Source organism: Crocuta crocuta, unplaced genomic scaffold (genome assembly GCF_008692635.1).
Source record: "Crocuta crocuta isolate KB4526 unplaced genomic scaffold, BGI_CrCroc_1.0 scaffold158, whole genome shotgun sequence".
In the NCBI taxonomy this organism is placed as follows: Eukaryota; Metazoa; Chordata; class Mammalia; order Carnivora; family Hyaenidae; genus Crocuta; species Crocuta crocuta.
Genome location: NW_027532590.1, coordinates 1,605,087 through 1,618,938, shown reverse-complemented (window position 1 = coordinate 1,618,938; position 13,852 = coordinate 1,605,087).

Here is a 13,852-nt window from a genome sequence, read left to right as displayed (position 1 = left end):
TACCCAGGAGGCTCTCGTGCATACCATCTTGCCATCTGTCCTAACTAGGATGTTGTAATGAGAAATCAGAAATGCTCATTGAAAATAAAAATACAATTTTAATGTTAATCAAAAAGCAGCAGTATGTTTTCAGTTAACACTGAGAAAATGAGGGTGTAACTCTCTTTTTGTATTTGGAAGCTGGTCAGAAAGTTCAGCATGAGAAATGTGCTGAGTATTTTAGAGCTCTACTCCACAGCACATTTTCAGACCAGCAGCACAGGCACAGATGGGGGCCTTTCAGTATACAAGACGCACAGTAAGGTTTTTGGGGTTTTTTTAGGTGATGGGAAGTTAGATGTTTTTCTAGAGAGAGAAAAAGTCTTAGATGAAGTTAAATCAAGAGAAAACTGAAATTCACTTTAAATTCCTAGATAAATTACTAGAGAAATTATCTTTTTTTAACTTTATAAATTAAAAAAATGTAATAGCCCTGGCTAATTTTTAAGAAAAGTGATTCCATTATTGAGGAAAAAGGAGTATTGTTTTCTTTCTTATTATTATTTAATTATCTGATTTTATTTTATGTAGTCATCTGTTTATAGTCTATATGTGCAATTTGATATTTGTCACATGAAATATTACCGTTAGTTTAAATTCTGTGTGGAAATAACTGTTTTTAGTATTCTAATACATAGTATTTAGACTTGAAAATTTAAGAATTAAAGTTAGCCTACAACCTTAAAAACTAGTATTTAGAATTAGAAAAAGGCAGATATTTCTAGAATTAATTAATCCAATTTGCCTTATTTTTTCAATTAGAAAAAATTTATAAAAAATCAAGAAATCACAGTCATAAAAGAAAAAATACTGCTTTTATCTAAAATAATCAGGACCAGCATGGAATTATAGCACCACCTTGTGGCTCATATACCAGTATTTTACCTTTTATTAAAACAAGTGATTTCCCATATTTTATATTTTCTCTTTTGAGAAACTCAGTTCCAATTAAACGAACTTTTTCGAGTTTTCTTGTTTAAAACAGAAGAAATAAATTGGTCTCATTTTCTCTGTCTTTCTTCCCTCCCTGCCCTTGGCTGACACAGCACACGTGTACCTTGGACCGTCGTGCAGCATACGTGTCAGCTGCCTGGAGCCGCCCAGGTACACATTTGCGTGGATTTTTTATGGCCCACTATTGTAAATGTACATTCTCTTCCTTAAGATTTTCTTAGTGACGTTTTCTTTCCTTATTACAATACCGGGTATCATACCCCTAACATCAAAAAGGTGATATGTAGCATTATGTCATCAGTTGGAATTCTGGTCAACAGCAGGCTCTTAGTAGAGAAGTTTCTGAGGAGTCCAAACTTACATGCAGATTTTTGACTGCATGGAGGGTGGACTTCCCCAACACCCTTGTTCAAGAGTCAACTGTACATAACATCTAGATGACTTGAAACGTCTTTAACCCTAATTTGCACATAGTATAGAAAATATAAGTAGCTATTGAAAATGTAGTAAAAGTTGTTTTTTATTATCAAGTGGAAATTGGGAATCCAATTTTTAAAATATTTGCCTAACAAAACAAAACTAATATAATCCACGCATAACACTGTACATTTACACTTATACTATCTTGACAACATAGTTTTTGTGGAAAACAAAGCTAATTTGACTTTGACGTTACTGAAGAGATTGCCAGATTATTTTACTCTTAAAGTTTTCTCTCAAACAATTTGGTAAGTAGATTGTAACCTTAAACCCCTTTTGATTAATTTGAGGGTCTTGAGAAAGTGAGGAGAATCATGGAGACATTATTTGGGGCTATGTTATTAAACCCTTAATTGGAAATTTCACTAACTCCATGCCCTTAATTCTCCCATAACCCAGATGAAAGGTATTTATTTTATTCCCAACAAAGGCATCTGTAGCTTGTGCTGCCCTGTCTATATTAGTGAATAGGTCTGGATAGAGATTATTTAGGAACACTACAAAGAATGAGTAAGGTAAAGTACTGGTCAGAAAAGATAAAAGTAATATCGCTATGTGAAAACTCCTAGGCAAAGAGAAGGATTAATACGTTGGAGAAAGTTCTATATTTTTTTGTTTTATTCTAGCATTTTTAATGTAATGTTTTAACATGGAATGCATATGCTCACTAAAAAATAAAACTTGGACCTGCAAGTTATGCCATTCATTACTCACGGCTGTATAATTGACAGGCACTTGGGGAAGCATTAAAAATTAAAGAACCTTGTCAATTTTACAAACTACAACACTTTTGGAACTCAAATAACAACATTACAGATTTAGTTTTTACTTTTTAACAATCTCCAGGTTCATCTGTCCTTTCTTTCAGCTGAAGGTTGTATAGAAGGTGAAGAGGTGGAGTAGTGTGAAACTTAACTACAAAATGAAAAGTTTAATTGTTGTGTCACTTGACTTTTAATGTTTCTAGTGAAAATGGCATGTTTCTTGTACTGTTCAGAGTGAAGGAAGCTGGAAAACTAGAACCGACAGTAGTAGCAATGTTGAGAGCATGCAAATTTATTTGGGGAGGTGGTGGTTAAAATTCATACTATTTTTATAATGATTTTTATTTATATCTAATACTTGTAGGAATAGGGACTATATAGCACATGTCTTATTTTTTTCTCTGAAGCCCTAAATCACTAATAGAAAATTTTGAGTTTTTAAAAAAGGTTTTAAATGCAAAATGTTCAACTCAACATTTTAAAGTTAAGAACAGAAGACTTAATAAGTATCCCAAATGTATAAATTGGGTATAGCTCTTCAATAACTTAGGTGTTGAAGTCCTAAAAGACACTTGTACATATGCACTAGAGTTATTCTCTGCCTGTTTTTTTTAACTGTCTTGATTGTCCCTATAGATTGGACCGTGCATTCCTCATCTACTTGTACCACTTCTCACTTATGTGCTTTATCAATAAAATTTACCAACTAGGTTCCTTCTTTCTGGGTCCTCACTAGATGGTGTTTCTCCTTCTTTTACTATTTTGCCATTTCTGAAACTTCTGAGATTCTCTAAGAATGTGTGTCTGTTTAGGATGTTTATGAAAACTTTACTGCTTGTTATAAATGGAAAACTATTCTTTTGAATTACAGTGGGGCCAGGATTTGATCATTTTTTAGACCCATTACTACTGACTCACTCACCATTTCCCTCATCCTCCACTGTGGTGAAGGAGCACTCATTCCCATCTCTAAATGTAAATTCAGGTGGTTTGTTTTTGATGTGTTTTAGTGACGCTGCTCTCAAGAAACGCAGAATCTCACTCAGCCCGAGATCCCTACTCCTAACCTCCCACTCGGAGCCCTTTTGTGCATCCTCTCTCATCCTTGTATCTCCTTTCCCATTGCCGCTGCCTCCCCCCTTCTCAGTGCTGGCACCGTTCACGGACCTCCGCTTCCAGCCTTCCTCCTCCAGTGTAGCCACACTGCTATTCTGAATTGTTCCTTCAGTTATGCTGTGCTGCTGCTTAAATGCTTTAAGTTTCTTTCCCTTCCTCCTACTGAGCAAAGCCCAAACTTCTTACCCTGGACAGCAAAGATCTTTTCTTTGAAGTCTCAGCTACATTTCAAGAGCCCTCTCCTCCCATTCTGTAGTCTGTATACACAGTACTCTCCTCACGCATGCTTTTGCACACTGTTTCTTTTGTGGAAAATGACTTTCCTTCCATTTGGCAAATTTCTGCTTCTAAGACACTGCACCTTCCTTCAAAAGGCTTCTATCAACCACAGAAGCCAAATTACATGCTCCTGTCTCTTTGTTGCCTTAGGACCATGTTTATACTTTTGATTTGTGCACCGATTTTGTAGTTATTATTGGTTTATCTGACTTTAAACTCCATTTGTTCTGTCTTTTGGTTTTCCATCTGTCTTCCAATGTTTATTTCTCCCTAGTCCCTAGCATTTGATTATTGGTTTGCTTATTTATTTATTACAAGCTAAGTGGTACTTAGTAATTATTCTTTGACTGAATGGTTATCAAATTATAATGAAATTATAAATTATAATCAAGGTTTCCAGATAAGTAAGATTTTATTGAATTGAAAGTTGCAATCTGGTCAGTCCTGCTATGTCCTCTCAGTGGAAGGCACGTATTGATGGAGGATCTGATTGGCATGTGTTCTAGAAAAGGATCTTCATAGTTTGTTGGTATGTTAATGATTTACTTAGAATGAAAGCAGATTCAGTTATTTACTGGGTGCCTGTCAGTGCACCAGGCACTAGCCATAAGCAGAGAACGAGACGAACATGATTCCTTTTGTCACTAAGCTAAAAGCTTGAGCAGGAAAAGACAGCACAGCTGAGTCAGTAATGACAATATCTAGTAAGTACCTAAAGGGAAAAATGATGCATCTGACTAATGTGGAGTAGAGAGAATGCTTCTAAAAAGTATTGTTGATTTAAGTCCTAAGGGATGGATGAGGGATAGCCAGGGATGATTTAAGCAAAAGGGCTTGCATAAACAAAGTCTTGAGAGGAAGGCCATTTGAAGGAAATTCACCAAAACTAGCCCACTGAGTGTGTGTCATGAGGTGTGAGTGGAGGGAATGGTGGTTCAAGGCCCCATGGACAGTTTGTATTGTGTGAAAAGGTAAGTAGCAGATTATCTAACCAGATTTGACTCTGAAGCATTTATTTTAGTGCTGTTTTATGGTGAATGAATAAGGTGCCAAGACTAGAGGCAAACAGACCATTTAGGAGGCCATCACAGTAACCTCTGAAAGATATAATAAGGGTGACTCGGTTTATGATGACAGTGGAGATGGAGAGAAATAATGGGACTGAAAGAAAATATATTCTAAGATCTTAAATTTGATTTAAATTGATGTTATTTAAAGATTATCTTCAATTTAGTATCTGCATGGTGGGGGGATACATTAATATATTAATGTTTGGTCTAATATATTGCTGAGGTCTTGGACTGGAATCTTCCTAAAAATAAAAAGTCTGAAGCCACTTACCGAGTTTGCTGAATCAGATTTGTGAGGCACCGACAACACAAAGTAATTTGCAGGTGTCTTAAATTTGAGGAGCACTAGTTTACGTTTACACACCTCATGTGTTGAGCTTAGACTGCAATAATTTATCATAAACATTTGAGTCTAAGCTTTTTTTTATTTTTAATGTTTTATTTATTTCTAGGAGAGAGAGAGACAGCATGAGCAGGGGAGGGTCAGAGAGAGAGGGAGTCACAGATTGAAACAGGCTCCAGGCTCTGAGCCGGCAGTCAGCACAGAGCCCGATGCGGGGCTCGAACCCACGAACCGCGAGATCATGACCTAAGCGAAAGTCGGACACCCAACCGACTAAGCCACCCAGGCGCCCCTTGAGTCTAAGCTTTTAAATTCAGATTCTTTTGAATTGCTTTAATCTAAATATAACTTTTTATAACCCATGTTCAGTATCTTGGACTCTTTCCCCTTTTGAATGGATAGTTTAGGGTTTTGAATGCATTTAATTTTTTTTCTTTACTCAGTTGAATTAGGTATAACTAGGAGTTAAAGCATTCTTTTTCCAAAATTAGGTGTAAACTTTGTACAAATTATTGTTTAGTGTCTCAGAAATGATTCCTTACTAAACATTCACAGTCCATACCAATATCTTCTATGCTGAGAAATTCCTCAGTTTTTTACCTTAATTATATTGCCCAAGGTGTAACAAGCAATCCTCTACTGCACACATACTAACTTTTCAGTATTATGTCCTAGAATCAGTAACCTTTCTGAATGGAAAGTGATTTTGGGAATCCATATTTTACATTTAAATTATAATTCCATGATAAATGGTCTTTAAAAAAAATTATACAACCAGGGGCGCCTGGGTGGCTTAGTCGGTTAAGCGTCCGACGTTCGCTTAGGTCATGATCTCGCGGTTCGTGGGTTCAAGCCCCACGTCGGGCCCTGTGCTGACTGCCAGCTCAGAGCCTGGAGCCTGTTTTGGAGTCTGTGACTCCCTCTCTCTCTCTGACCCTCCCCTGCTCGCGCTGTCTCTCTCTCTCTCCTAGAAATAAATAAAACGTTAAAAAAAAATTTTTTTTAAATTATACAACCCAATTTGAGAAGCTTTAAATGAGAGGAAAAGATGCATCTGATATTAAGAAAATGTTTATGAAACAGTTACCAATAGATGGATTAGATCTGAGTAGACAGGAGAGGATGGCCGAAGAAACCAGTAGGCATTCATAAACTTGACCCAATCAGAATGTTTTCCCTGAGCCTTGTCATTTCAGTAAGCCTGAATTTACTAGTCTAGAATTTGATTTGTGTTTGAGTTCTGATGACATTCAAACTATAAAACTAAAATACCCGCCACAGGTGAAGACTTTAATAAAAGCATTGCAGTATTCCATTTATCTTTTTCTCAACTTTGCAACATGTTTTGAATTACTGCGTTATGTTCCATTTTCCCTCTTCAAAAACTTTCTTCAGTTTTTGAATGTGTTGGACTTACCATGACCTTACACTGTTCCATTTACCTGAAATGCTCCTAATTGCCCAGTCATTGTTTCTTATCCTCTGTGCTGTATCTAGCAAACTTCTATTTACCCCGTGGTTTCCCATCAAACCAAACTTCCTCCAGTTTACATTCCCATGGTCCCTAACATAGCTTATTAGGCTTCCCGTTACATATGAAAGCACCTGGATGTTGTCTTCATTTCAACTTGTACGTTATGAAAGCCATTATTCACAGTTGTCACATAAGGTCTGTCGTCCCTGCCACACTGGGAGCTACATGTGAGAAGACATCCTGTGGTTTGCATACTGATGGACCCTCCACACTCAGCACAATGCCTGGTACATGGGATGTTCTCAGGTTTTTTTGTGGTTTGATAGATGAACACATAGATCCCCTGTAGCCCCCATATCACATTAAAATACAAATTTTGTAGTCCACTTCTACTGACTGCTCAATTCAGCATCTTAATTTCAATTTTAACTCCGCTTTGTTTAGATATATACATTTTTGTATCTGATAATGGATTTTAAAATGGGAAATAGCATGTAGCATTAATTTCCAAGTTGATAACTTTTAAAATCGTTCTCCACGTTAAGCATGGATATTTTTTAGCCTTAATAGGAGTTTCTCCCATTAAAAATGGTGAGGAAATTTTGCACAAAAAAAGTACATAAATCTCATTTGAAGCGCGAAAAGCCAGTGGATTTTGAAAGAAAATGAGATTTCTGCTTGTGGCAATATGTCAGAAAAGATATTTTTAAAAATCAACGAATCAAAGAAGCAACAGAAAACAATGAATATCACAAGAAATTAGAAGAAATTCCAACGGGACAAGAGGAAGCAGAAATGTAGAGTCTCAAACTTACCTAAAATAGCAGCTGCCCTGAGGTAATTTGCTGATAGTAGAACCCTAGGCCTGGAGGGCTTTTCCCTCATGTTTTTTTCATCAGCCTTATTATGGAATAATTTAAGTACAACCAAATTCACCAATTTTAAGCTTTGACAATGTATATATTGTAACAATCACCCTAATCAAGATACAGAACATGCCTCTTTGTGATTAATCCTCTCCCTCCATCCTTGTCCCTAGCAGCCACTAATCTGCATTTCGCTATTTTAATTTTGCCATTTCTAGAATTTCATATAAATGTAACCCTATAGTTTTTGGCTTTTGAGATTCATCTATATTGTGTGTATTAGTAGTTCATTCCCATAATATGGCTGAGTGGGTTATTTTATTATGTGGAAATACCACGATTTCTGTATTGTGTCATCTGTTGATGGTTATTTCCCGTTTGGGGGCATTATGAATAAAGCTGCCCAAATATTTGAATACAAGCATTTGTTTGAAGACACATTTTCATTTCTCTTGGGTAAATACCTAGAAGCGATAGCTGAGTCATGGTATAAAGTTATGTTTACCTTTTTGAGAGACCACGAAACTGTTCCAAAATGACCGTACCATTTTACTTTTCCCACCAGCAATTTAGGAGTTCCCTTTCTCAGCATTCTCACCAACACTTGGTTTTGTCAACCTTATAGTGGGTGTGCACCAGGAAACAGTTAAAGTAAGGCTGGAATTAACGTGCTGTCCTGGCATTTGGTCAAATGGGGAGAGCCTCACGTGGCCGAACCACGAGTGCCCAACCCACCCTGCAGCCGTGGATGAGGGTCCCTGGCCAAACAGCCCTCCTTACCAAGGAGACCTGGCACCGTTCACTTGCCCCCAGCAGCGGGTTTCAGTTTCATGCCAGACACTGAATTATTCACAGAAGACACAGAATTAATCACATCCTTCTGCAGCAACCAGGAGGCACACCCCCCTCATAATGCTACAAAGCTTCCTTCCCACAGCCCCTAATTGTTCCCTGTTTCCAAATGTTACTGCCATGTGGCCCTGCATAACATGCAGACTCCCCTTCCCACGGGCTGTGAGTACCTGTAACTTAAAACTGTTGATCTCACCTGCCCACCTTGAGCCATCCCCACAACCTTAGGGTTGTGATGTTTCCCTCACCAGTGTGAATAGGACCTGCTTAAAACCGAACGTGAATGGTATCGTAGTAACCTTAGCTTATGTTTCTCTAAAGTATTGAGCATCGTATACTAATTTGCTATCTGTATATTTTTGGAGTTTGGTTCAAAGATGTTCCCTATTTTTTAAATTAGGGTTGTCTTCCTAGTGAGTTGTAAGAGCCCTCTATCAAATACATGTCTTATAAAGATTTTTCCAATCTGGCTTCTTACTCCTTTCCTTAAAAGTGTATTTTTAAAAGCAGAAGTTTTTAATTTTAATAACTCCAACTGATGTATTTTAGTTATTAAGAGAAGGGTGGTTGAAATCTCCAATTATAAATTGTTGAAGGCTACAAAAAAAATTTTTTTTAGTTCTATCATGTATTTGGAATCTGTTGTTAGAAATATAAACATTGACTATTCCTCATGACAAATTCATTCCTTTATCATTATAAATTGGCTGTTTGTCTAGGAATATCCTTCTGAAGTCTTCTTTGTCTAATACTAATACAGCCACTCCAGCTTTTTTTTTTTTAGAAAGTGTCATACAGTAATTATTTCTCATCTTTTAGTGTTTCCGTGGGTGTTTTTAAAGTGGGTTTCCTGAAGGTAATATATAATGTGGTCTTTTTTATCCAATCTGAAAATCCGTGGAGTGTTTGGGTCTGTTACATTTTATCTGATTATGGATATTAGTTGGGTTTAAAATATACCACCTTCTTATTTGTTTTCTGTTTCCCATTTGTTCTTAGTTCCTTTTTTGTTGTTCTGGCTTATTTTCCAGTATTATTTTGCACTAATTGAATTTTTTGTATTTCTATTTTGTCTCTCTCATTGGCTTATAAATATTCTGTGTGTGTGTGTGTGTGTGTGTGTGCATGGTTGCCCTTAGGTTTGCAGTATAAATCGCTGACTTGTTGCAGGCTACCTTCAAATAATTATGCACTAGTTCAAGTAGGTTATGACAAGAACATTATAACATCTTTCCATTCCCTCTCAAGGTTTTGTTATTTTATTTCTAAATACTTCATAAACTCCACAAAATAATGTCAGTAGTTTTTCTTTGACCAATCGTTTTTAAAATTTTTTTAATGTTTATTTATTTTTGAAGGAGGGAGAGAGACATTGTGAGTGGGGAAGGGACAGAAGGAGAGGGAGACACAGAATCCAAAGCCGGCTCCAGGCTCTGAGCTGTCAGCACAGAGCCGGATGCAGGGCTCAAACTCACAAGCTGTGAGATTATGACCTGACCTAAGTCGGGTGCTTAACCTACTGAGCCATCCAGGCGCCCAGACCATTTCTCCTTTTTTAAAGAGGTTTAAATATTTTTTTAAAGTCCTAGATGCCCACATTTTTACCATTTCTGATGCTCTTTATTCCTTTATGTAGAGCCACAAATTCTCCTGGTATCATTTTCCTTCTGCCTGAAGGAGTTTAACTTTTCTCACTAGTTTGCTAGTGATGAATTCTGAAAAAGGCTTTATTTCACTTTCATTTTCAAAAGATGTTTCAAAAAAGATGTTTTCGCTGGGTATACAATTTTAGGTGAACAGTTTTGTTCTTTCTTTCAGCAGCTTAAAGATGCCTCTCCGCTGTTTGGTTTGCATTATTTCTGATGAGAAGTCTGCCATTTTTTATCTTTGGTCCCTTACAGACCATCTTTGTCTTTTTACTTTTTTTTTTTACTTGATTTCTCTTTATCAGTAATTTTCAGCAATGAGAAGGGCTATGTAGAAAAAAACCCAAATAAATTAGACAGATTTTTATAAATAATAGTATTTGCTGGACTGGGGGGTCCATCTATATGCAAAAATTAATTTTATTTCTATAGAGCCATGGAGGTTTTTTTAAATATAGATATATACATATGTGTATGTATATGTATATACCTATACATAGAAAAGGAGTAGATAATAAATGGTACATAGGAACAAATGTAATAAAAATATATGTGTGAACTTCAAATAGAAAATTACAAAGCTTATGTAAAATAAAAAACAAGAAAACCAAAATTAATGGAGACACCTACCATCATCATGCTAGGAATATTCAATAAATATTGTCTCTTCTCACCTAGTTTACAATTTCATCACAATTCCAACCAAAACCTTCAGTTTTTTTCCTCCAGAATTTAAGACTGTAAAAATTAAGACAGAAAAGCCCTCAAAGATAACTAAGACAATTTTGAGGAAAAATAGGATATAGATTTGTCCTATAAGATATATGAAATTATTATGAAACTGTAGTAATTCTAACAGTAACTAGAATTCTTAAACAATTGTAGGGCCATCAGCTATGAGAGCAGAGAGCCCCCAAACAGAATGTCTATATAGAATAAGATATATGACAAATATTGCACTATTCATTGGTAGGGAAAAGATGGATTATAGAGTAAATAGTTGTATGGATACATGGCTATCGATATAAGGGAAAATGCAGTTAGAGCCTGTTTTTACACCATTCACAACTTCAAGATCAAAAACAAATATGAAAATAGGAAGGTCTGTAAACAGCAGTATCAACATCAACTTTGAGCTAAATCTACATCTTAAAAAATGCCTATAGAGAAGATCTGATAAGCATCTTTATGACATTGGGGTAGGGAAATAGTGATTAAAACACAAAATGCATGAACCATAAAAGACAAAAAACAAATTTGACATTAATACTAAATGCTTGAGTTACTGTCTGGAAAGATGGTATCTTCCCAGAGGATTGGTTGTTCACACGGCAGTTAGCCATGCAAATATGTCACACTGGAAGATAGTTGGAGATACTTTCAGCATCCTGCATCTACTGCACAAGTAACATAACTGGCTTAAGCATAAAAGGTAATTGGTTTGATGAGTAAAAGAAACCATAGATGTGCAGAGGCCCAGAAATCTCACCAAGGTGAGGAAAACAGCTAGGCTGCAGCCATGTGGGAAGTCCAGTCCTGAAAGCTATGAGAATCAGGCACTGGGGCAAAGGCCAGCATGGGCACCAATAGTGTGTGTGAAGATGCAGCACATGACTGCCCCACCCCCACCCTGCCAATCCATTGGACACCTGGCCACAAAGACCAGGTGTGTATACTGAGGGGCATCTCTCTGGACCTGTTTGAGAAAATGTCAAAGTTACAGAGGTTTAACAGCTTCAAAAAAGACATTCTTTGTGTCCCTCAGATCATTTAGGTGTTCATAGGGACAAAACACAGGAACAAGGAGCCCATGCTAGTGGTTATGGTGTGGCTGTCAAGCCTGACCTCCAACTCCAGAGAGCTGGTCAGTTGCTATATATGAACTGGAGATGGTGTCCTTTTTCACATGCAACCTGGAAAGTCTTTTAGTCTCACCCAGCAAAAGTTTCAAACTGCCAGTCATGGAGAATGGCTAGATCATTCCTCACCCGTGTTTTTGACACTGTACTTATCTATCCTTTCTGCTCTGCCAGCCATGGTTTTCCCCCAAGAGAGTCATTTACAAAATGGTTCCAGTGGTCAAATTCCTTCGTTGATATTATATCCACAGTGAAGCCAATGAGATTGAGAAGATGAGCTGGCAGTATGCATGCTAAGGGTACAAGGTCAGGTATGAGGTAACACTACCAGAAACCCTCAATTTGCACACCTGAGGAGGACAAAGCCTCTGAGATCAAGGTCACCAGCTGAGTACCCCTGCCGCTCCAGCCTATTTCTCCACTCTTCCCTTCCTGATGGCATTGCTTGAGAGGCACTATCAGGGGTCCTGGGGGCAATTACTTCAATCTCTCCGAGCCTTGGTTTCTTCCTCTATACAGAAGAGTTTGCTTCAGGGCCCTAGTTCTCAAATTGGGCCATGTAACTTTTGGAGATTCCAGGTTAGTATTCAGACTGTACAAAGAACTCCTATAAATAAATGAGTAAATCCAATAGAAAAGAGAACGAAAAACAATAGGAATCACTGAGAAAAGGAAACCTGAATGAGCAGTATACACATGAAGATATACTCTGAGTTACCCTTAGATTTATAAAATTTAAAAAGTCAAACAATATTAAGTTTTGATAAGGTTGTAGACAACAGGAGGTCTTAATCACTTTTGGTAGGAGTACAAATCAGTACAACTACTTTGCAAATACTTTGGCAAAATGTCATAAAAGTAAAGATGTACATTGTCTTGAGAATTGTACAATACCGCAGTGTGAGGAAGCATGACAATTGTTAATATAAAATAATCTATACAGTTGTGATGGATATAGTAGACACTTGCTGTGCACTCTCACACTTCTCTTCCTTTGGAGATTTCTCCGTAATTTCCTATTGGGCAACAATGCTTCCCTTTCTGAGGCATGTAGTTTTAAGTGACATGAGTTCAGGTGTGGGCCCACTGAATGTAGACACTAATTGACGGGTGAGCAGGTAACCCAACTGTGGGCTAAGATTTGTTCTTTTTGAGAAAGAGAAATGTCTTTCTTCTATATTAGCTACCAGAAGAAGTTCTCTCTTCCTCTGTACAATGTAGTGTGATGATTTGAGTCTGGAGCAGATAGTTTTTGTGCCTGAGTGATAAGCTGCCATGTGAACCCAAAAAAGACAATATCTCACAGGGCACAATAATAAAAACAGTATTCAAATTGCTGAAGGAAGCTTCTTCCAAAGTCAGATCCATGTACTTTTCATTTGCATGAACCAGTATACTGCCATGGTTATGAGAGGCCATATGAGTACAATGTTATATCCAGACAATTGTATGTAATTTCTAGAAAAAAATCAAACTTATTTCTTCAATTCTTTTCTCATGGCAAAGAAGAACTATTCAATAACTATGATTTTTAACCATAACCCTTTGACACATGTAGAAGATATTATACTGTATATTACACAACTCAGGCTAGTTGAATTCTACACAGACGGTATCAATTGCTCTGAATTTTCCTGGACCAAAATATCATTTAACAATACAAATTAAAGTGGCTTATTAAAATCTGAAGTTACATAGAAAAATTTATGACAAACCATTACCGTTTAAAATTGAAATGTAAAAAGTAACGGCAATTATATACTTTCCTATTTCATTAGAAAGGTGTATCAGGATGAATAGGAAAATGCATAGGAAATCACTTTGCTCAAACAAGCAAAAATTACACGTTTTAACAAGAGTTAATCATACGAACTTTCAGAAGTTGTTAGCCTCACGGTATAGTTTTAGTTGATTTTTTAAGTTGTAAAAGCTAAAGTTGAAGGACACATGCCTCTTAATTGTTTTGGTATATCTTCAACGTTATGAAATGGTCAATGCTAAAATATATCTGGTGATTTAACAATAACATTTTGCTTCCAAGATAATGTTCTCACACTTTATAGCTTTAAGAATGTACTTTACTCATGAGAACTAAAAATGTTATGCTATG